Here is a 25516-nt window from a genome sequence, read left to right as displayed (position 1 = left end):
GTAGTATATACATTTTAACAATATTTTTTCTTCCAATCTATGAACATGGAGTGTCTTTTCATTTCTTTGTGCTGTCTTCAATTTCTTTCATCAATGTTTTATAGCTTTTGGGTACAGGTCTTTCACTTCTTTGGTTAAGTTTATTCCTAGATATTTTATTACTTTTGGTGCAATTGAAAATGGGATTGTTTCCTTCATTTCTCTTTCTGCTGTTCCATTATTAGTATATAGAAAAGCAACAGATTTCTGTACATTGATTTTGTATCCTGCAATCTTACTGAATTCATTTATCAGTTCTAGTAGTTTTTTGGTAGCATCTTTAGGGTTTTCTGCATAGAGTATCATGTCATCTGCAAATAGTGAGAGTTTTACTTCCTTAAAAGGAACCAATTTGGGTTCCTTTTATTTCTTTTTGTTGTCTAATTGCTGTTGCTAGGACTTTGAGTACTATGTTGTATAAATGGACATCTTTGTGTTATTCCCAACCTTAAAAGAAAAGATCTCAGTTTTTCCCCATTGAGTATGATGTTGGCAGTGGGTTTTTCATATAAGGCCTTTATTTTGTTGAGATATATTCCCTGTAGATCTACTTTGCAGAGGTTTTTTTTAAAATCATGAATGGTTGTTGTACTTTGTCATATGCTTTTTCTGCATCTGTTGAAATAATAATCATGTAGTTTTATCCTTTCTCTTGTTGATGAGATGTATCCCCTTGATTAATTTGCAAATATTGAGACACCCTTTCAAATCGGGGAACAAATCCCATTTGATTGTGGTGAATGATTTTTTTTTGTAATGCATTGTTGGATTTGGTTTGCTAGTTTTTTAGGGATTTTTGCATCTAATATTCATCAGATATATTGGTCTGTAGTTCTTTTTTGTTGTGGTGTCTTTATTGAGTTTTGGTATTAGGGTAATGCTTGTCTTATGGAATAAATTTGGAAGTTTTCCTTCCTTTTGGATTTTTTTTGGAATAATTTGAGGAGAATGGGTATTAACTCTTCCTTAAATGTTTGGTAGAATTTTCCTGTGAAGCCATCTGGCCCTGGACTTTTATTTGTTGGGACTTTTTCGATTACTGATCAATTTCATGGCTGGTGATTGGTCTGCTCACATTTTCTCTTTCTTCTTGCTTCAGTTTTAGGAAGATATTTGTTTCTAGGATTTTAATCTATTCTTCTAGGTTGTCCAATTTGTTGGCATATAATTTTCATAATATTCTCTTACAGTCACTAATATTTCTGTGATGTTGGTTATTTATCCTCTGTAATTTCTGATTTTATTTGAGTCCTCTTTTTTTTTCTTTTTCTTTTTCTTTTTTTTTATAAGTCTGGCTAGAGGTTTATCAATTTTATTGATCTTTTCAAAGAACCAGCTCCTGGTTTCATTAATCTGTTCTAATGTTTTATAAGTTTCTAATAATTTATTTCTGCTTTAATCTTTATTATTTCCTTCCTTCTACTGGTTTATTTGTTCTTTTTTTCCTACCTCCTTTAGGTATAAGGTTAGGTTGTTTATTTGAGATTTTTCTTGCTTCTTGAGGTGAGCCTGCATTGTATAATCTTCCCTCTTATATCAGCTTTTGTTGAATTCCAGAGATTTTGGACCCTTGTATTTTCATTTCATTTGTCTCAATTTAATTTTTGGTTTATTCTTTGATTTTTTGGTTGACCCATTCATTGTTTAGTAGCATGTTATTTAACCTCCACGTATTTGTGCTGTTTCCAGATTTTTTCTTGTGGTTGATTTTGTTTCATAGCATTGTGGTCAGAAAACATGCATAGTATGATCGTTTTGAATTTCTTGAGATTTGTTTTGTATCCTAATATGTAATCTACTCTGGAGAATGTTCCATGTGCACTTGAAAAGAATGTGCGTTCTGCTGTTTTATGATGGAATATTCTGAATGTATCTGTTAAGTCCATCCGGTCTATTGTGTCATTCAAAGCCATTCTTTCCTTGTTGATTTTCTGTTTGGGTGATTTGTCCATTAATGTAAGTGGGATGTTAAAGTCCCCTCCTAATACTGTCTTCCTATCAGTTTGTTTGTTTATGTTTGTTATTAACTATTTCATGTATTTGGGTTTCCTTATGTTGGGGGCATAAATATTTACAATTGTTATATCTTGTTGGATTTTTCCCTTCATTAAATAGTGACTTTCTTTGCCTGTTATAGTCTTGGTTTTAAAGTCTATTTTGTCTGATATAAATATTGCTACGCTGGCTTTCTTTTAATATCCACTTGCATGATAAATGTTTCTCCATTCCTTCACTTTCAATCTGCATGTGTCTTTAGGTCTGAAATGAGTCTCTTGTAAGCAGCATATAGATGGGTCTTGTTTTTATATCCATTCTGTCACTCTATGTCTTTTGATTGGAGCACTTTGTCCATTTACATTCAAAGTAATTATTGATAGATATGTATTTATTGCCATTTTGTTACTTGTTTTGTGGTTGTTTTTATAGTTTTTCTCTGATCCTCCTCTTGCTCTCTTCCATGGTTTTCTGGCTTTCTTTAGTGATATGCTAGGATTCCTTTCTCTTTATTTTTTGCATACCTATTACTGGTTTTTGATTTGTGGTTACCATTAGGTATGTATATAACATCATCTTCACATAGAAGTGTGTATTAAGTTGATGGTTGCTTAAATTTGAGCCTGTTCTTTATTCCCCTCTATCCCATATTTCAGGTATATGATGTTATTTTACATTTGTGTGTATGTGTGTATGTGTGAACCCTTGACTGATTTTTATACATATACTTATTTTTTACTGCTTTTGTGTTTCCTACTTTCCATACTCATACTTATGATCTTTCCTTTCCACTTGAAGAGTCTCTTCTAACATTTCTTGTAGGGCTGGTTTAGTGGTCACGAACTCCTTTAGCTTTTGTTTGTCTGAGAAACCTTTTTTTAATGTTTACTTATTAGAGAGAGACAGACAGAGCATGAGCTGGGGAGGGGCAGAGAGAGAGGGAGACACAGAATTGAAGCAGGCTTCAGGCTCTGAGCTGTCAGCACAGAGCCCGACATGGGGCTCGAACTCACGGACCGTGAGATCATGGCCTGAGCCGAAGTCAGATGCTTAACTGACTGAGCCGCCTATGTGCCCCAGTTTGTCTGAGAAACTCTTTATCTCTCCTTCTATTCTGAATGATAGTCCTGCTGGATAGAATATTCTTGGCTGCATTTCCTTTCGGCCCTATGATATATCATACCACTCCCTTCTGGCCTGCAAAGTTTCTGCTGACAAATGTGCAGATAGCCGTATGGGCTTTCCCTTGTATGTAACTGTCTTCTTTTCTCTTGCTGCTTCAAAAATTCTCTCTTTATTACTACTTTTTTACCATTTTAATTATATGTGTCTTGGTGTGGACTTCCTTGGGTGGATTTTGTTGGGGAATCTCTGTACCTCCTGGATCTGGATAGCTGTTTCCCTCCCCATATTAAGGAAATTTTCATATTAGTCCTTCAAATAAATTTTCTGCCCCCTTTCTCTCTCTTCTTCTGGGATTCCTATAATGCAAATGTTATTTCTGTTGATGGAGTTGCTGAGTTCCCTAAGTCTACTTTTATTTTGCGTAATTTTTTCCTCTCACCTGTTCAGCCTGATTATTTTCCATTACTCTGTCTTCCAGGTCGCTAATTCAGTCCTCCGATTCCTCTAGCTTGCTATTTATTTTATCTGATATATTTTTAATTTCATTTATTGTGTTCCTCATCTCTGACTGGCTCTTTTTTTATCTCCTTGTTAAGGGTCTCACTGATGTCCTCCACTTTTTTATCAAGCCTAGTGAGTATCTTTATGATCATTATTTTAAATTCTCTATCCAACATATTATTTACATCTGTTTCACGTAGGTCTCTCACTGTGGTATTGTCCTGTTCTTTCATTTGGGACATATTCCTCTGTCTCATTTTGTGTAACTAACTGTGTCTGTTTCTGTGTGTTACGAAAATCAGCTATATCTTCTGCTCTTGAAATAATGACCTTATAAAGAGGAGGTCCAATAGTGCCCAGCTGTGTTCCCTGTTCACCAGAACCTGGCACTTTAGGAGTGTCTCCTATGTGTGATGTGCGTGCCTGCTATTTTGTCCTGGCTGCTTTTTCCTTCAGTTCGGTCATCTGCAGAGGCTCTCCCTGCCTTTTGTGGGCAGTGTTTGCTTCCTGGCCAAGTGAAGTTTGCAGTTTTAATAAGGTGCATGCTGGTCTGCTTGCAAAATGATACCCATTGACTGCTCCATGACCTGGGCCACATAGGCTGGGGTGCAGTCTTAACAAGGTGTACCTTTGGCTTCCACGAGGCCCATTGGCCTCGCCACCGCTGCCACTGCTGGTACCAAGACCCTGCAAAACCTAGGAGCTGGGAGATGCAGTATGGGCAAGATTTGCACTGGTTTTCTGGGGGAGTGGACCTGCTGCACCAGGACTAAGCCAAGCATGACCAGGAAAGATAGAGCTTCTGAAGTGCAGGGGGAAGGCTTGGTGTAAGCAAGTTGGGTAGTGAATGCCAGTGCCTTGCTGCTTGGCACAGGTGGCTGTGTGTTTATGCTAGGGGCTAGGGGAGGCAGAGGGCACCTGCCAGCCCCTTTATTCATGGAGGGGTCTTCCGTAGAGGCACACTCTGAGATGAGCACATAACTCTCCCCCCTGTATGCTCCTGGCACTTTCAAACCGCTGCTTCTATGCTGTATCTCCATGGGCTGTTTGTCATGCTGTCTCTCTAAGGGCGGGGACTCAGCTTCCTCTTGCACTCCAGGCTCTCCTAGAACCCAGCCTGCTGACTTTTAAAATTCCAAGCTTTAAGTCCCTCTCGTTGTAAAAATTCACAAATTCAGCTCCTCTTGCTTTTACTGCCAAATGTTGTGAAGATTCATCTTTCCCATACGGACTCGCCAGTGTGATAGTCTGTTAATCGCCCTTTTCCGTACCTGTGACTTCCTCCCACCCTGGATGGCTGTGGTCTGTTTTGATTCCCACTGTGTCTCTGCCCTTCCCACCTTCTTGCATGTGGCCTCTTCTATACCTTTAGTTGTGGACCTTGTTCTGCCAGTATTTAGGTCATTTTCTGGGTCATTTATGCTGATGTGTGTGTGTTATCTAGTTGTATCCATGGTAGGAGGTAAGCTTAGGGTCCTCTTACTCTTTGATCTTCCCATAGTTCCTATATATATTTAAAAATATTTTAATATCTCTGTTATCTATCTATCATCAATCATTCTATGTAACATTTTTTTTTTGTCCACTCACCCATCAATGTATACTTAAGTTGTTTCCATACCTTGGTTATTGTGAATAATGCTGCAATGAACATGTGGATGTAGATTGCTGTTAGAGATGGTAATTTCATTTCCTTTGAATATATACCCAGCAGTGGGATTGATGGATTATATGGTAGTTCTGTTTGTAATTTCTTAAGACACTTTCATACTGGTTTCCTGTTGGCTCTACTAGTTGATATTCCCACCAATAGTATACAAGCCTTCCCTTGTCTCCAACTCCACATCAGCATTTGTTGTTTACTGTCTTTGTGATAATAGACATCCTAGCAGGTATCAGATAATACCTCATTGTGGTTTTGACTTCCATTTCCCTGATGATTAGAGACATTTAGCACTTTTTCAGGTACCCGTGGGCTATTTGTAGGGCTTCTTTGGAAAAATGTCTATTCGGATCCTTTGCCTATTATTTTTCAGTTGGGGTATTTGGGTTTTTTTGCTATTGAGTTGTGTGAGTCTCTTGCATATTTTGGGTATTAACCCCCATCGAATATACTGTTTGTGAATATTGTCTTCCATAGTCTGTTTTTTCATTTTGTTGATGATTTCCTTTTGTTTGCAGAAGGTTTTGTTTGATGTGGTCCCATTTGTTTATTTTTGCTTTTGTTACTTTTGATTTGATCTTTGGGGTCAAATCCAAAAAATGATTGTCAGGACCAATGTCCAGGAGTTTTCCCCCTATTTTCTTCAGGTCTTATATTCAATTTTAATATGTTTTGAGTTGATTTTTGTGTATGGTGTAAGTTAGGAGTCCAATTTCATTCTTTTGCATATGTATACCAGTTTCCCCAGCACTATATATTAAAGAGACTATTCTTCCCCCATTGTATATTCTTAGAGACTTCATCAAAAATGAATTGACGGTATACGTATGGAATTATTCCTGTTTTATTGTTTCTTTTTCCTCCTTCTGGAGAAAGAAAAATTAAAAATTGTGGAACAAGCATGTTAGACAATTTATGGCTTTTTCCCTTCACTTTGTCTCTAAGACTGAGTGGGTGAAAAGTACCCATCACATTTGGGAAGAAAAGCTCTATTGCATTCAACAAATATTGATTGAGTTCTTACATGTGTCAGGCAAGGGCCTAGGTATTGGATATGAAGTTGTTTGTAGGGAAGATGGGAACATGAATGGTTTCAATGTGTTCCTGAATCCTACTCTCCAAGATCTAATGACTCCTACATCCATGACCACCAGACCCTCTCCTAGAAATCGACTCCTTTCTGACCTCTAGTTCAGTTCTACCTCAACATTATTTGCCTTCTGCTTGCCAACACCCCTCGCTTCTCATTTAACAAACACTTACTGAGCACCCACTGGGAGTCAGTTACCCTTCAGGGTGCTTCAAATGCATCAATGGAAAAAACAGAGAAAGATTCCATATATTCTACTGGTAATAGATTCTATCAGCTCATCTAGGCATCATTAAATACTCAAAGATTTTTGAATTTCCTCAAAATACCCAGGACATTTCTAACTCCTATCTTCTCCTTGTAAATACTTCTAGTCCTGTGTCTCTCTGATAAACACCTAATGATCTTCCAAGATTCATTTAAGTGTCTTTTCCTCTGTAAAGTCATTCCTGACTCCCTTCCTGAAAACAAAGCTAATGCCCCTTTTCTTTGTACTCCTGTCATATAATCACATTTTCCTGTCAATTTTCCACTTTAGATGATGCTTTCCATGTGGAAAGAGATGGTGGTGGTTGTTGTTGTACATATTGACCTACTTACTATAGACACTTGTTTGGACGTAACTAATGAAAGGGACAGAGAGAATGTCTAATATTCTAGGTATCTGGAGAAGCCAATTTGTAACATAAACAATTTAAGAATATGCTGCCTTAAAACATTCCTGCTTATGTTTAACTCCATGCTATAAGTGCTTTCGAAAAATATGAATCGTACTTAGATTCAGAGAGTCCCTGAAAAATGTGGGAATGTTGGCTAACTCTGACATTCTTCATTGGAAGTCTTTAAGAAACCGTAAGGGATTTGAATTTGTTGAACCTGAAACCAACGAATACAGACAACAATATAGAGGTAGATGATAGCGTTCAAATTTCTGCAGAAGGCATTCATCTGGTAACCATTTTGTCCGTATCGCTCCTAGATTATGCAGTGTCCTTATTCAGCATGTTCAGGACATTGTGTCATTCGTCACTACAGTGCCAGCACCTAGGTGCAGCATGCTAGGTGCTGGCACTCAGTGAGTGTTTGATGAATAAATGCTACAGTAGTCAAACAACAGGTTTAATAGGTATTTATTTAAACAGGCGGCTATTTGAACAAAATGACTGAATTACCACAAGGCTTTATTACCTAGGTACCAGCACAGACACCACAGACTGCTGCTGCAGACTCTAGTCAATTATTTAAGCTAATCTCAGGTGCCAAAGAAAATGAGCTGCCATAGAGGAAATATGCTTACTGCATGAGATATGAAATGAGAGAATAGGTTTTACTTTATGTTTAAGGAAACCTTGACTCTGATGAGGAGACATAATTTTTGTGGGACTAACCCTTTCAATATAAAAACAAAAACTTTATTGTCCAATAAAATATTTGGAAAAACCGCGTGATTTTGCATCAAATGGCAAATATACCACTGTAAAATACAGTTTCCACTAACCAAGTCAATGCACGCCAACAAATATTTTCTGAACACCGTTGTGTCAGCTCTTGTGATGTAAAGATTAATATAATAGCTCTCTCCCTCTAAAAGTTTTAAAATCATGCATTAGCCCCTGGGTGTGGTGTGGTTTAATGAGAGATAACTGAATGAGTAATTGATAGATCCAGTTTTTAATTTTTAAAGCAGGTACGTCCTTGACCGTGTCATTTAGGCCATGCTCCCAGGATACATATGACTGCGTATCTTGTGCCAGACACTGGGTGAGCTCTAGTCTCAGAACTGGAACTTGGGAGATACTCAATGAATACTTGCTGAATGTGTGAATGAATGACTGAAGTTAGAACATCAAACAGTTCTCTGTTCCTGCCTTGTTGACAGTCAGAATTTGGTGGCGGAAACATGATTAGGGAAGAACTCATAAAGCATCCTTCTGCTTGAATGAAGGTTAAGGAAGACTTACAGTTTCAGCCCCAACTGTGTTTGTTTATTTTTAATTTTTTAAAGTTTACTTATTTGTTTTGAGGGGGTGGGGCAGAGGGAGAAAGAGAAACCCAAGCAGGCTCCACTCCACACTCAGTGCAGAGCCTGACATGGGGCTCGATCTCACGAACTGTGACCGACACGGGGCTGGATCTCATGAATTGTGAGGTCTTGACCTGAGCTGATAACAAGTGTTGGAGGCTTAACTGACTGAGCTACCCAGGCGCCCCCCAAACTGTGTTTTAGAAATACTAAGTTTTCCAGGGAGGTTGTCCATTTCAGGCAGAGGAAACAGAGGCCTAAATGTGAAAGGTACCACGGGGTTTGGGGGATGTGAAGATCTGGTGGTTTGGCTAGGTTTGGGGAAGGGTTGAGGAAGAGGGTGGAGTTGACCCAAGAGACAAGTAGAGCCATTAAGAAAAACCCATGACAATTTAATGTACGTACTCATTCAAAGATGCCCGTGAATGGTACAGCCACTCTGGAAGACAGTTTAACAGTTCATTATGAAGTTAAAGCTACATACACAGGTCGATCCATTCTTAAGCATGTACCCCCAGAGAAATAAAAACTTATGTTCACACAAAACTTTATGCATGAAAGTTTATAGCAGCTGTATTCATAATTGGCCTAAACCGTAAACAACCCAAATGTTCCTCAGCGGTTTAATAGATCAGCAAACTGGGGTACATCCATATGATGGAATACTATTTACCAATAATAAAAATAGTTATAGACACAACCGCTTGAAGGAATCCCACAGGTGAGTGAAAGAAGTCAGTTTCAAAAAAGTCATATAACTCATGATAGCATATGTATATTATTCCCAAAGAAAAAATTACTGTAGTGACAGAAAACACATCAGTTGGTTGTTAGGGGTCAGGTGTGGGGAAAGAGGGTAACTACAAGGGAATAGCCTATGGAGTTATTGAGAGGAGTGAAACCGTTCTCTATCCTGACTGGCGTGGCGACCGCACGAATCTGTCTGTGTGCTTACTATGCACGTGTCACAGTGCAGAGAACCATACTCACACAAAAAGTGAATTTGGCTCTATGTTAATTTAAAACTTTAAAAAAGGTGATTGCAAATGAGATGAAGCCTGTTAAAGGGCTTCTTTAACATTCAAACTTGTACATATTATATTTTGTATTATATATAGAATATGACATATTCTATTTCTGATGTGATTCATTTAGACCACTCACATCTCCCTTTACTTTTGTCCCTAAAAATGATACAAATTATATCTTGTACTTCTCATTTATAAATTTGAGGCTTTTAAAAAACCTTTTTGTAAAGTGTTTGTGGAGGTACAAAATGTTCCATTTTGGTGGGAAATGTTAGACTTGAGGTATGCAAATATTAACTTCTGAAAAAGCCCCTTTTATGTGCTTAGATAGGATGAGGATTCCTAGGAAAACAGCCTGAGAATGAGACTGTAATTTCCTGTCAAGGATCCTCTGGCCCTTGGCTGGGTTGGGAAGGCCACTGACCATAACCTCTTTCTTTGAACCTTGACTCTCCAGTCCAGAGATGCTATGTCCTGCTGTGCCTTGGTGTAATCTCATCTACTTTATGCAGGTTCGTAATTTAATACTTGCGAAAGGGTAGAGCAGCAAGGAACATGGGAGCTCGTCTTTTTACAGAGGAGGAAACCAAAGCCTAAAGAGGCCATGGTTCTCGCCCAAGGTTCCAGGAGACCAGGATTGAAACCCAGTTCATTCGGATGGCTGGTGGAGTACTCTGTTTCGTATTCTGCTGCTTAAAGCTTGAACTGTTTGCTTGGCGTTTGGGAGAAACTATCCCATGACTCTGCGGGTAGTCCTTTTGCCTTCGTAAAATAGACTTAAAAACTGATAGGAAGTACGCAATTCATAAACCTCATGCTTCATAAAAGGAAAATAAATCTAAGTAGGCTTCTTTCCTTTCCGTGGGTGTTTGTGAGTTTCTTCATGAGAAAGTTCACATGTGAGGGAGAAAGGGACCCTTGAAAAGCAGCCTGACCTCAAGCTGATAATCACTATTTTTTTTTTTTTTTTTGTAGAGAAAATGCTTTGCCTCTTTTAAAGGGACAAGCCCAGGCTCTGACTTGCTTTTCAAAAAGTGGAGATGATTTGTATTGAGTCATGCACACTCCCTTGCCTAGTTCTATTTATCACACTGTGTGTGTGGGGGGGGGGGCATTTTCCGCATGTCTTGGTGGAGTTGTGATCAGTGGGGGATTGAGCCCAATTTCAACCTTCGAAGAAGCAGCTGACCAAGTGTCGAGCTGATCTCTGACACAAGGTAGCTTAGCACATTGAAAGTGCAGTAGTCCAGGCGGCTAGCAACTAGATTTGGATGGTGACTTCGCCACTAGATTCGAGTAAGTTATTGCCCTTTGTCAGGCCTCACTGTTCCTGTGTGCAAGACAAGATTTGGATTATATCAAAAAGTGTACCTACCTGGCCTATGGGCTACACCCTCCCAGTCTTGGGACCATGTGGGCGTCACTAGATGACCAGAGACTAGACCCTCCTTCTCTGATTCCCAGAATCTTTGTCCGTGGTAATCGTGCTCTAAGTATTAATGGAAATTACTCACTGATGCATCATCATTAACATATGTTTGATGCCAAAACATTTTTTTGTTGTTGAATGGAAGACTAAACAGATTAATTCATATTTGTGCTAGAACTAAGGTCACTCTCTGACCTGTGGCCTACCTTCTACACCTGGAGCTGCCTGAATCCTGTCTCCTGTGGCCTTACCTGGAACCACGACACCATCCGCCACCCATTGACCATCTCCCTGCCAAGCTCCCCTCTCATTTAGCTTCTCTGAGAGTTGTACCTACCGGAAGGGATTCACAGTTTTTCATGGCTCTGTAGACAAAGCCCTTTGGATACTTAAGTGAATAAAACAGACTGTTAACAGCGTGAAATGATGTTCTGCACAGGATGTGCCTCAAACAGGAACTGGCACATGGTTAATAGCCCTATTATCATCATTATTATTACTCCAATTGTTATCTTTATTAATAATTTAGAAAAAAGGCTTCTGCTTATCTATAAGGGATTATCATTAAATATGTATTCTTCTGCTTCCCTATCTTCTCGACAACAACCAAAATCTATTGTAGCTTCCAGATCTGAATATTCATTCCCTGCTCTCTGAGGACGGCTGAGCCAAGCCCAATTTCACCCGGACTATGATTTTATTATTTCTGGACTCTGCTCACAGGAAGTAGTAAGTGAAGCCTTATCATCTAAGATTTCTTTCAAATGGGAAGTTTGCATGTTTTCTCTTTTATAACTAAAAAGAAAAGGAGAGAGAGAGAGAGAGAGAGAGAGAGAGAGAGAGAGAGAGAGAATACTCACTTTGCCTTACTAGAAAGTCAGTTCTTTGTTCCTAAAGAATCCAGAGGCTTTTTCTAGTCCCCATCCCAGTCTACAATAGACCTTTCTATACTTTTTTCATAGCTTCATATATACTTCTTTCATGGATACAATGCATAAATCAGCATTACACCAACATTAAGGTGTAATGTGTATGAAAGCAGGGACTCTCATCTTCTTGTCTTCTTTGCTTGCCACTACCTGATACAAAGTAGATGCTTAATAAATACTGGTTAAACCAATGATTTTTCATGTGAGGTGAGAGGAGGAAGTCCTTTGAAGAAGCCCTGTCTCCTGTCTCCCTGAGTGAGGATGAGTTGACCTCATCTCCAGAAGCAGAGTACAGGTGCTTACACAAGTCCCTTGCTCTTCACAGATGCCTGGCCTAAGCCTTTGGTGACTTTGATGGCTAATTTTATGTGTCAACTAGGCCAAGCAATGCCAAATAGCTGGTTAGACATTATTATTAGGTGTGTGTGCATGTGTGTGTGTGTGTGATGGTGTTTCTGGAAGTGATTAGCATTTAAATTATGAGCCAAGTAGAGCAGGTGGCCCTCCCCAGCATGGGTGGGCATCACCCAATCCACTGAGGGCCTGAAAAGAGAACAAAAAGGTGAAGGTTGAATTCACTTCACTGTTGAAGCTGGGACATTAATCTCCTGTCCTCATGCTCCTGGCTCTCAGGTCTTCAGACCCAGTCTAGAACTCATAGCATCATCTCTCTACATCTTGGGCCTCTGAGCTGTGTCACAGACTCTGCTAGCCTCCTGGATGGCACATCAAGGGACTTTTTAGTTTCTATAATCTCATGAGCCAGCACCTTATGATAAATTTTGTACACACACACACACACACACACTCACTCACTCACACACATCTCCTATTGGTTCTGACTCTGGAGAACCCTAACTAATACGGGGGCAGACCTTCAAAAATAATTAATGTTGGTGTGCCTGGGTGGCTCAGTCAGTTGAGTGTCTGACTTCAGCTCAGGTCATGATCTTGTGGTTCGTGAGTTCAAGCCCCACATTGGGCTCACTGCTGTCAGCACAGATCCTGCTTTGGATCCTCTGTCCCCTTTCTTCCCCTCCCCCACTCATGTGCCTGTGCACACATGCTCTCCCTCTCTCTCAAAAATACACATTAAAAATTTTTTAAAAATGATTACTATATATTTGATCCTATTTCTTTATAAATGTTATATCCTTTTCTTTTTCCACTCAGAATATAACTAGGCTTTCAGATAGAGCTACAAAATAACCTCTGTTGAAGGTGAATGATGCTGAGCAAAGTAACCATATCATTTGGTCAAACCATCAGCAAAGTTTGCATTTCCAAGTATTGCTTTTGGTATCCATCCATCTATCTATCTATCTATCTATCTATCTATCGTCTATCTATCATCTATAATTTTTTCTCTTTTTAAAAAATGCAACAGTGTGGGGACACCTGGCTGGCTCAGTTGTTTAGGCATCTGACTCTTGATCTCAGCTCGGGTCTTGATCTCAGGGTTTGTGAGTTCGAGCTCCACATTGGGTTCCACACTGGGCATGAAGCCTACTTAAAAGAAATGCAACAGTATGCTGTTATTAGTCTCAAGGAGCAGAGCAGGGCTTTTTCATGGAGACTTAAGCACACATGGTTACTTCTGCCACACTCTGTGTTGCCATATTATCTTGGACCCTGACCTTGACCCCATGTGCTAGGTTTTGCTCCCATTTTGCACATAACAAATCTGAGGACTAGGAAAGATAAGCCATGTGCCCTAGGTTCTAAGTTTAGCCTTTGCTGCCTCCTAAAGACACATGTTATTGGAAGTGGGAAAGACGGTAGAATTTTTTTTTTTTTTTTTTTTTTAAAGTTGAAGAGCCACAAGCAGCAAGGTACAAGGATAGGAAAGAACATGGTGTGTCCGGGGAACCCAGAGTCATCGAGGTTACATGGAGTGTATCAGGAAACAGGGTGGCATCCTGTGGGTCTGTGCACTGGTTTGTAGGTCTGAGCAGCAAAACAGTGATGGCAGACTGGTAGCTGTTAACACCACACTGCTCTCTCTGGGAGCTGGAGGGCAAAGCCTGCTTATTCTTAAGAAAATACAGCCTTTCCTTTCAACCTTCAGCTGTGTAATTGATGATAGAAATAATTATCAAAGGGTTTAGAACTGGCTAAGATTCATAGAAGTCTCTCTTAAGAAAAAAAAAATTCCACGGTAATCCAGGTTATATCCAATCCCTGAGTGGATGTGATGCCAATTACTGCCACCTGCCCCATCTTATCTCGGTTATGACACCCCAGGGAGAGCCGCACTTAAGGCCCTGTCAAAAATGTCAGCTCTGCTTCTGGGGCCAGATGCAATAACTTCCCTTGAAGACTGCCGGGGCTGCATCCCACGTGAAAAGCAACATTAAATCTTCCCTCAGGCTAAACAGTGACTGCCAATCTAGCATTGTGTTTTCAGCATACACAGGGAGACCGAACCCTTCCTCCGGAAAGAATGTGCCAGATGTTGCGCCAGACGCTCTAGATAGGTTGTCATTTAATACCTGACACCTGAAAGCCTATTTATCCTCATTCCCAATTCACACATGAGAATATTGAGGCTCCAAGGTCACGTGCTTTATGTGGATAAACAAGGATTTTAGCACATCATTCTCAACCCCTACATGTATTCTCCATCTCTTCTATTATAATTGGCAAGAACTTTGCTTAGATTTCTTTTGTATTCTTTAATTGGGATCCCTTGGCAACTTTCTCCCCACTGTCTTCAAAATTCTTAGTTTCCATCCCCAGTGCCCACCAAGAATCTAACTTCAATTTGGACTGACTGGAAACATACACCGCCATCTTGGTTTTTTACAGTGGAACCCATGGAAACAATATTAACACTGAGGAAAGTCTCTGTTGTGAGGGCCCCAGTGACAAATATAAAAATGAGAAAGTTATTGGCCATATTTTCAAGTTTTAGCCAGAAGAGCTGTTAAAACGAATGGAAATGATTGTTACCCGTTTCCAAAATGATGGAATTCTTGCTCTCTAGGAGCTCATATACTTGATGAGTACCTATCAATTTCAAGTTACTTTTACAGGCAATACACCATGAGATGTTCACAATAGCCCTGCCACGCAAATAAGTTAGGAAATACAGCTGTCCATCTGCAAAATCCCTTGGTCAGTGTCTCAAAGCTGTAGGTACTGGACCCCAAATTCAGTGTTAAGTATTCTGTTTTCACAGCTATACAGTTGCCTCCCAAAATGTGCCTAATGCTTAGCTATTTCATATTCATTCACTTGTTTATTCTTCCACATATTCTTTCAATAATATTAGTCTTTTTTTTTCCCATTGGACAGACATGCTGTGTGAGAACATAAAAAAGCTTTATCAAATAGCTCACAATCTACTGCCACTAATAATCGCAATTCAGTAAAATAGACACAACCACCAAAGATTGAGAGCATCATAGCTACAAAGAAGAGATGGAGTTTTGTTTCAATGCCTCACAGAAGTTGCTTGATGTGGCTTTGACAGATAAGGTTTTACCAGGTGGCTAAACATGTGAAAACCTTGTCATGTGAATTTTGCCTGAAAGTCGATTATATTTAATTAAAAGAACAGTGGTTTCAACAATATACAATGATACCCATATGTTAACAAGACATGCTTTTGCTTTTCTTTATCTCAGGATAACATTTAATTACATTGGGCCTTCCTTCAATCTAGATGCTTTTCCAGTTGTTGGGTATAGCCTCTACACCGTGTTTTAATTAAAAGATTTTTCTCTTTGTTAATACGGTGTTTCTTTTCGGATTGTTAGTATTAGGAAGCATGAGTGTTCTTTGCACATTGTGGGAGTATTTGAATTTCCCCCCAGGGAACTGGGTAGTTCACATACAATTTCTTGCATCAATCACATCGATTGAAAGAGAAGCCCTCCTGAAGGGCTTTGATTTATGTTTCGAAATAAAAGACTAAACACAATTATGAATGGAAACATAAACACATATGATGGTTGTTCACCGCTCGCTGCATGCATGAGCCATAGTTCAGCCATCCACTTTGACACGGTTATAATTGAGTATGTAGCCATAAAAAAACCAAAAAACATAAAACAAAACAAAAAAAACAACCATTGGAGAGGATGTAAAGATTAGGTATCATTCTTCCCAACGCTCCAGATGAGTGTTCAAAACAAATGCCAACCAGGGCCAGACATTTAACTGGGATGAAACAGGCCCTCAACACAGAGAAAGCAAGGTCCCATCTAATCGTGTAGCTTCAAGTCCGCTATAGTGAATTCTCGCCATGAAGAAACATGGACTATGGTTGCCAGTTCTTCTGATTTTTTTACAAGAAGTTGAAAAATGAGATAGTTCATCAAAATCTCTAAATATTTACATTTTAGTATTTTATTCATTCATTGTGAATTCATTTAAACTATGAAGAGCTAAGCAAAGTGCATTAGAGGGCTGGTTGTGGTCCACCATTAATCTAGGCCTTCGGCTCTCGCATGGGAGTCAGTCTTTGGCCATCCATAGAGCAGGACCACCGCTGACCATTCGGATTGTATTTCTGATTGCTCACTCTAGTATTACTTTTATCTAGGTGGGGTCCAACTGGATAGTTTCTGGGGGTGGGTTTATATAGCAATGACCCTACAGATAGCCACTGTACCTGACGAATTGTTAGTGCTGTGGGGCAGGATGGCTGAGAGGGAACTGGGAACTAGTCTCATTGCTACACCTGCCAGGCATCCTCTGACTTCCCAGCTAGATAACACGGAGATGATTTCAACAAGCTCTGAGGTTTTATCTAAAGGATGTGTTAAAAAAAAAAAAGAAAAGATAAAGCTTTGTGAAATGGCCAAATAATTATATTCAGAGTCCCAGAGAAGTATGAATAACCAAAAATCCTGCTCGTGTTCATTTTGGAGTAAATGGAGCAGAAAAACAACCAAATCGACAGGATGATATATTGTTAAACTGGCTAGGCATGCATAGCTTATTTAAACCAATAAAAAATGGTGTCGTAACTCCTTCATCTGAACTCCTGCATTATGTTTGCCTTAAAAACCATAAAATCAGTCACCTGTTCTGCGATCGTTTTCACTTTTCTGTGTTCTCTTCTGGGTTAGCCTGTGTGTCCTAGGAGAAGAGCTATCAATGTTAAATTATCCTAGGTCAGAGTTGTAGTCTCTCTCCATCGTTCCGGTAAATTCAAGGTAGAATGGATTTAATACTCAATAGCACAGACTCTGGAGTCCGGCTGCCTAAGTTTGAATCTATCTTCACTATTTTGTAGCCAGGAGTTTGGGGCAATTTCCTTAATAGCTCTGGGTCTCAGTTTCCTAAGATGCAAAATAAGATGTTGTGAGAGTTGTTGTGTGGATGAAATAAGTAAAAATGGTTAAAACGGTGTCTGGCACATAAGCGTTCAAGAAATGTCACCTACCGTGATTCTGTTTCTTATTGCTTAGATGCCCAGGTGATACCCAACTGATGGATTTTCTCATGACCCACCAGTGGTTTCCAGCTAGTACTGGTACAGAAGGAGGGATGTTATGTCAGAGGGACCCAAAGCATGTTTCTTCCATGAAAGAATAAAAAATGCTTCGTGGTTGGAAAACTAATGGAATCGATGAATGAAAGTGTAAATGAAAACAGGGATGAATTATACAAATTGTTGGCACCATGTTCAAATTATATTTTCCCCTTTGTTTTCCCTAGTTTAGAACAATGGTTGGCCTAATCTTTAAAAAATTGTCAAATTCTATTGAAAGCTGAATATAAATGTGAAGAGAGACCAGATTCGCTGCTCACCATCAACTGCAACCCATCCCTTTGTGAATTTCATCTTCTTTTCCTGTCCAGCTCAAGGCGCTGCTGTGGCTCAGCTTTGTCTCCTTGCTGCTGTGACATCATGCTGTTGCCTTCCTTTTGACCTTCACGCCCTTTCTCTTCCTTTCCACCTTACCAAACGCTACTCATTCTCTGAAGCTCGGTTTAATTCTCACTTTTCCCCAAAGTTGCCCTTCATCTGGCCTTCATTAGAATTTCACAATTACCATAATTACCATAACACTATTTCCATTTTTATTATCTCCCTGATAATTTGTCAATTTCCTGGGAGAGACAGCCACATATCCTATTTTTTTAATGTTTTTATTTATTTTTTGAGAGAGAGACAGAGTGTGAGTGCGGGAGAGACAGAAAGAGAGGAAGACACAGAATCTGAAACAGGCTCCAGGCTCTAAGCTGTCAGCACAGAGCCCGACCTGAGGCTCGAACTCGGGATGGCGAGATCATGACCTAAGCCAAAGACGGACCCTTAACCAACTGAGCCACACAGGTGCCCCATCCTATTTTTCCTCATATATCTTACTTACATTGACAGTGACTAAAAATTTATTTTTTTTAAGTTTATTTATTTATTTTGACAGAGAGAATGCATGTGCAATTTGGGGAGGGGCAGGGAAAGAGAGAATCCCAAACAGGTTTTGCACTGTCCGTGTGGAGCCTGATTCAGGGCTTGAACTCACAACCATTTGAGATCATGACCTGTGTTGAGACCAAGAGTCAGACACTTAACTGACTGAGCCACGCAGGTGCCCCATGGCTAAAAATTTCTAAAACATCAATGGGGGCAAATTTTGAAGCAAAATGGTTTTTTCTTTATAAGAGGCATCATGTTAAGTATTAAATATAATTTGTCTTTTATTTTACTAAAAATATAAAAAATATATTTCCTAACTCCAATCACAGACCACAGTAAATTTTAGATGTATCAAATGCTTAAGCAAAAATGATGAAATTATAAAATGTGTAACAAGTACTAAAGTACTAAAGGTAAACATATTTAAGACCTGGTATTGGGCAGAAAAAGATTGATAATGTAAAGATTGAAAAGAGCATTTCTTTGTATCATACTACTTAGTGGCAAATGGTATATAGTAATATGTGTATCAGAAAAAATTATTCTGCATATATAAAGTATACCTACAAGTTAATAAGAAAAAAGTGAGAATAGCAAAAGAAAATTGAGTACTGTTGACCATCTTTTCATGTGTCTGTTGGCCATTTGTCTGTCTTCTTAGGAAAAATGTCTTTTCAGGTCCTCAGCCCCTTATTTATTTTTTTGTTTCCCCAATATTGAAATAAAATTTTCCTAACATGCGGCAAAGATGCAAGAATTTATAATAAACACCCACATACCCATGACCTAGATTCTACTGTTAACATCATAGTATGCTTGCTTTTTCATGTATCTATTTATCTACCCATTTGCCATTATATTTTTGATGCATTTCATAGTCAATTGCAGACATTAATATACTTCCCCTAAATTTCAGCATGTATATTAACTAAAGTTCAATATTTATTTACAGTTTTTTTCTCTCGAAATAAAATTTGTGTACAGTGAAATGTACACATTTTAAGTGTATGTTTGTTGAGGTTTTTTAAAATCATTTTTATTTTTCACCATGGTAAGTGTACTCTTTAATCCCCACCTCCCCACCCACCTCCCCTCTGATAACCATCAGTGTGTTCTCCATAGTTAAGAGTCTGTTTCGTGATTGGTCTCTTTTTATTCTTTGCTCATTTGTTTCTTAAATTCCACATAGGAGTGACATCATGATATTTGTCTTTCTCTGACTTATTTTTATTTTGCTTAGCATTATACTCTCTAGATCCATCCATGTTGTTGCAAATGGCAAGATTTCATTCTTTTTTTTATGGCTAATATTCCATTGTGTGTGTACCAATATCTTCTTTTTTCATTCATCTATTGATGGACACTTGGCCTGCTGCTATAGTTTGGCTATTGTAAATAATGCTACAGTAAACATATGGGTGCACGTATCCCTTTGAATTAGTGTTTTGGTAGTTTAGGGGTAAATACCCAGCAGTGCAATTCCCGGATTGTAGAGTAGTTCTATTTTTAATTTTTTAAGGGAACAGCATACTGTTTTCCACAATGGCTGCACCAGTTTGCATTCCTACCAACAGTGCATGAGGGTTCCTTTTTCTCCACATTCTCACCGATGCTTGTTGTTTATCGAGTTTTTGATTTTAGCCATTATTACAGGTATGATATGATAGCTCATTGTGGTTTTGATTTGCATTTCCCTGATGATGAGTGATGTTGAGTACCTTTTCATGTGTCTGCTGGTCATCTGGATATCTTTGGAGAAATGTTTGATCATGTCTGCTGCCCATTTTTAAATTAGATTATTTGTGTGGGTTTTTTTTTTTTTTCGTGTTTTGTGATATAACATCTTTCTTTATGTAGTTTGGATACCATCCCTTTATCAGGTATGTCATTGGCAAACATCTTCTCCCATGCAGTAGGTTGCCTTTTAAGTTTTGTTTGTTGTTTCCTTCGCTGTGAAGAACCTTTTTATTTTGAGGTAGTCTCAAAGTTTACCTTTGCTTTTACCTCCCTTGCCTCGGGAGACATATCTGGAAAAATGTTGCTATGGCCAATGTCAGAGAGATTACTGCCTCTGCTCTATTACAGGAATTTTATGATTTCAGGTCTAACATATAGGTCTTTAATCCATTTTTTTTTAATGTTCATTTATCTTGAAACAGAGAGAGACAGCGAGGGAGAGTATGAGCGGGGCAGGGGCAGAGAGTGACGAAGACACAGAATCTGAAGCAGAGGCTCCAGGCTCTGAGCCATTAGCATAGAGCTTGCCATGGGTTTCAAACCCACGAGTCCTGAGATCATGACCTAAGCTGAAGTTGGACGCTTAACAGACTGACCACATAGGTGCCCCCATCTTGAAAGCATTTTAAGTTATTTTTGTGCATGGTGAAAGACAGTGGTCTAGTTTCATTCTTTTGCATGTAGCTGTCCAGTTTTCCCAACACCATTTGTTGAAGAGACTATCTTTTTCCCATTGCATATTCTTTCCTATTTTGTCAAAGATTAATTGACCATATAATTGAGGGTTTTTCTGGATTTTCTGTTCTACTCCCTTATGTGTCTATTTTTATGTCAGTACCATACTGTTTTAATTACTACCACTTTGTAATACAGTTTGAAATCTGGAATTGTGATACCTCCCGTTTTTCCATTTTTAAGATTGCTTTGGCTATTCGTGGTCTTTTGTGGTTCCATACATATTTTAGGCTTATTTATTCTAGTTCTGTGAAAAATGCTGTTGGCATTTTGATAGGGACTGCATTAAATGTGTAGATTGCTTTGAGTAGTATAGACATTTTAACAATATTTGTTCTGCCAACCCATGAACATGTAATGTCTTTCTTTCTTTCATCAATGTTTTATAGTTTTCAGAGTACAGGACTCTCACCTTTTTGGTTCAGTTTATTCCTAGATATTTTTTTGGTGCAGTTGTGAATGGGGTTGTTTTCTTAGTTTTACTTTCTGCTGTTTCATTATCGATGTATAGGAATACGGCAGATTTCTGCATATTGGTTTTGTACCCTGCATCTTTACTGAATTCATTTATCAGTTCTAAGAGTTTTGTTGAGGGAGTCTTTAGGGTATCCTACATGTAGTATCATGTTACCTGCAAAGAGTGAGAGTTTCCTTCATTCTTACCAATTTGGATGCTTTTTATTTCTTTATGTTGTCTGACTGCTGTGGCTAGGACTTCTGGTATTACGTTGAATAAAAGTGGTGAGAGTAGACATCCTTGTCTTATTCTTGACCTTAGGAGAAAAGCTCTCAGTTTTTCCCCATTGAGTATGATGTTGGCTGTGGGTTTTTCATGAGACCTTTATTATGTTGAGATATGTTTCCTCTAGACGTACTTTCCAGAGGGTTTGTATTATGAATGGTTGTTGTACTTTGTCAAATGCTTTTTCTACATCTTTTGAAATATTCACATGGTTTTTTTTTTCGTTTCTCCTATCCATATGACATATTATGTTCATTGTTTTATGAATATTAAACCACACTTGCATCCCAGGAATAAATCCCACTTGATTGTGAATGATTTTGAAAAATATATTGTTGGATTTGGCTTACTAATATTTTTTGAGGATTTTGGCATTTGTATTCATGAGAGATATTGGCCTGTAGCTCTTTCAGTTTAGTTTAGTTTTAGTTGTTTTTTTTGTTTTGTTTTTTTTTTTTTTCTGGTGTTCTTTATCTGCTTTTGGTATCAGGGTGATACTGGCTTTATACAATGAATTTGGAAGTTTTCCTTCCTTTTGGATATTTGGAAATAGTTTGAGAAGAACGGATATTAACTCTTCTTTAAATGTTTTGGTGGAATTTGCCTGTGAAGCCCTCTGGTGCTGGACTTGTTTGTTGTGAGTTTTTTTATTTCTGATCAGTTTCATTGCTGGTTATTTGGTCTGTTCAGATTTTCTATTTCTTCCTGTTTTTGTTTTGTTAGGTTATATATTTCTAAGAATTTATCCATTTCTTCTAAGCTGTCCAATATTTTGGTATACAGGTTTATCATAGTATTATGTTGTGATTGTATTTCTGTGGTGTTGTTGGTTGTCATTTCTCCTCTTTTATTAGTAATTTTGTGTATTAGGGTCTTGTCTCCCTCCCTCTCTCTCTCTCCCTCTCTCTCTCTCTCTCTCTCTCTCTCTCTCTCTCTCCCTCCCTCCCTCCCTCTCTCTCTCTCTCTCTTTATGAGTCTTGCTGGAGATTTATCAATTTTGTTGAGGTTTTCAAACAACCAGCTCCTGGTTTCACTGATCTGTTCTATTGTTTTTTTAGTTTCTATATCACTTATTTCTGTTCTAATCTTCATTCTTTCCTTCCTCTTGCTGAGTTTGGATTTTATTCTTCTTTTTCTAGCTCTTTAGGTGTAAGATTATTTATTTGACATTTTACCTGCTTCTTGAAATAGGCCTTTGTTGCTACAAACTTCCCTCCTAGAACCACTTTTACTGCATCCTAGAAATTTTGGACAGTTGTGTTTTCATTTTCATTTGTTTTCATGTAATTTTTGATTTCTTCTTTGATTTCTTGGTTGGCCCATTCACTGTTTAATATCATGTTGTTTAACTCCCATGTATTTGTGCTCTTTCCAGGTTTTTTGTTGTGGTTGATTTCTAGTTTCATAGCATTCTGGCCAGAAAAGATGTATCCTAGTGTTTTCTATATATAGTATCAGGTAATCCGCGTATAGTGACAGTCTTACTTATTATCAATTTGGATACCTTTTCTTTTTTTCTGTATGATTGCTGTGGCTAGGACTTCCGGCATTATGTTGAATAAAAGTGGCAAGAATGGACATCCTTGTCTTTTTCTGTTCTAGAAGAAAAGCTTTCAATTTTTCACTATTGAGGATGATGTTAGCTGTGGGATTGTCATAAATGGCCTTTATTATGTTGAGGTGTATTCCCTCTAAACCCACTTTGTTGACAGTTTTTATCATAAGTGGATGTTATATTTTGTCAATTTTTTTTCTGCGTCTATTGAGATAATCATATGGTGTTTATTCTTCCTCTTGTTAATTTGTCACATTTATTTGTGAATATTGAACCACCTTGTATCCTTGGAATAATTCCCACTCTTAATATATTTTTGATTTCACTTTGCTAATATTTTCTTGATGATTCTTGCACTGTGTTCATCAGGAGTATGGCCTATAGTGGGTTGTTTTTTGTATTCTTTGTCTAGTTTTGGTATCAGAGTTATGCTGGTATTGTAGAATGATGTGGAAGCTTTCCTTCCTTTTCTATTTCTTGAATGGTTTGAGCAGAATAGGTATTAACTCTTTTTTAGACATTTCTTTTTTTTTTTTTTTTTAATTTTTTTTTTTCAACGTTTTTTTAAATTTATTTTTGGGACAGAGAGAGACAGAGCATGAACGGGGGAGGGGCAGAGAGAGAGGGAGACACAGAATCGGAAACAGGCTCCAGGCTCCGAGCCATCAGCCCAGAGCCTGACACGGGGCTCGAACTCACGGACCGCGAGATCGTGACCTGGCTGAAGTCGGACGCTTAACCGACTGCGCCACCCAGGCGCCCCTAGACATTTCTTAGAATGCACCTGTGAATCCATCCGGTCTTGTACTTCTGTTTGTTTGGAGTTTTTTTTTTTTTTTTTTTCCTTTAGTGTTTATTTATTTATTTTTTTTTTTTAAATTTTTTTTTCAACGTTTTTTATTTATTTTTGGGACAGAGAGAGACAGAGCATGAACGGGGGAGGGGCAGAGAGAGAGAGAGGGAGACACAGAATCGGAAACAGGCTCCAGGCTCCGAGCCATCAGCCCAGAGCCTGACGCGGGGCTCGAACTCACGGACCGCGAGATCGTGACCTGGCTGAAGTCGGACGCTTAACCGACTGCGCCACCCAGGCGCCCCAAGTGTTTATTTATTTTTGAGAGAGACAGAGACAGAGACAGACAGGGAGTGAGCGGGGGAAGGGCAGAGAAAGAGGGAGACACAGAATCAGAAGCAGTCTCCAGGGTCTGAGGTGTCAGCACAGAGCCCAATGTGGGACTCAAACTCACGGACCTTAGATCATGACCTGAGCCAAAGTCAGATGCTTAATCTACTGAGCCACCCAGGTGCCCCTTGGAGTTTTTTGATTACTTATTCAATTTCCTTCGTAATAAGTAGTTTGTTCAGATTTCTATTTCTTCCTTGTTCGGTTTTAGAATATTATAGGTTTCCAGGAATTGATTCATTTCTTCTAGGTTGCCCAATTTGTTGGCACATAACTTTTTGTAGAATATAATCCTTTGTATTTCTGTGGTGTCAGTTTTACTTCTCTTTATTTTTGATTTGAGCCCTCTCTTTATCTTGATGAGTCTGGCTAAAGGTTTATCAATTTTGTTGATATTTTGAAAGAACCAGCTCTTGGCTTTATACTATAACATTTGACATTTTAATTATTATGTCTCTTGGTGTGGACCTCCTTGAGTTCTTCTTGTCTGGGGTTCTCTGGACTTCTTAGACCTGGATGTCTGTTTCCTTCTCCGTATTAGGGATGTTTTCATCTATTTCTTCAAGTAACTTTTCTTCCCCTTTCTCTCTAGCTTTTACTTCTGAAACCCCAGTAATGCAAATACCTGATATTGTCCCAGAGATCCCTTAATCATTATTTTTAAAAATTCTTTTTTCCTTTTTGGTGTTCAGTTTGGGTGCTTTCCAATAGCCTGTGTTCAGATCACTGATACATTCTTCTGCATCCTCTAATCTTCTAGTGCGGTTGACTTCACTGACTGTATTCTTCAGTTCTGATTGGTCCTTTTTTATATTTTCTCTCTCTTTGTTGAAGTTCTCATGGAGTTCAGTCTTCTGCCTGAGCATCATTATGACCATTACTTGTAACTCTTTATCAGGTAGATTGCTTTTCTCCATTTTGTTTAGTTCTTTTTCTGGAGTTTTGTCTTGGTTTTCATTTGGAGTAAATGCTTTCTCCTTATTTTGTTTGACTTTCTGTGTTTCTATGAATTTGATAGAAGAGCTACTTCTCCTAGCTTTGTGGGAATGGCCTTGTGTATGAACATCCCCTGTATAGACCGTGTACCTGGTGGCTTTGGCTGGCTGGGGCTGTAGCAAGCATGGGCTGGGGGTCCCGGGGTGTTCCATGTAGGGGGCTCCCCAGGGGATGGCAGGAACTGAAGCAGGCTAAGACCTGGTGGTCACCAGAGTCCTCCACACATGGGAAACCCTAGCAGGATAGAGCTGAGGTGGGCACAGGCTAGGAGATCTCAGGGCACTCCACACAGAGTGCGCCCTGGTGAGTCATCTGCACTTGAAGCAGATATTGGCCTGGCGTGTAGTGGGCTGCTTTGTACCTGTGTCAC

The 25516-nt window shown here is 38.9% G+C and overlaps 1 long non-coding RNA gene across 2 annotated transcripts in view; it reads left to right on the top strand.

Moving 5' to 3' along the window:
• Positions 1-25516, top strand: part of LOC131494629 (uncharacterized) — a 97855-nt gene that overhangs the window by 43862 nt on the left and 28477 nt on the right. The gene's annotated exons all lie outside the window — the stretch shown is intronic.

The sequence above is a fragment of the Neofelis nebulosa genome, chromosome 14 (genome assembly GCF_028018385.1).
Source record: "Neofelis nebulosa isolate mNeoNeb1 chromosome 14, mNeoNeb1.pri, whole genome shotgun sequence".
Lineage (NCBI taxonomy): Eukaryota > Metazoa > Chordata > Mammalia > Carnivora > Felidae > Neofelis > Neofelis nebulosa.
Note: the sequence above shows the minus strand (reverse complement) of the source record. Positions and strands in the feature narration are given on the sequence as shown.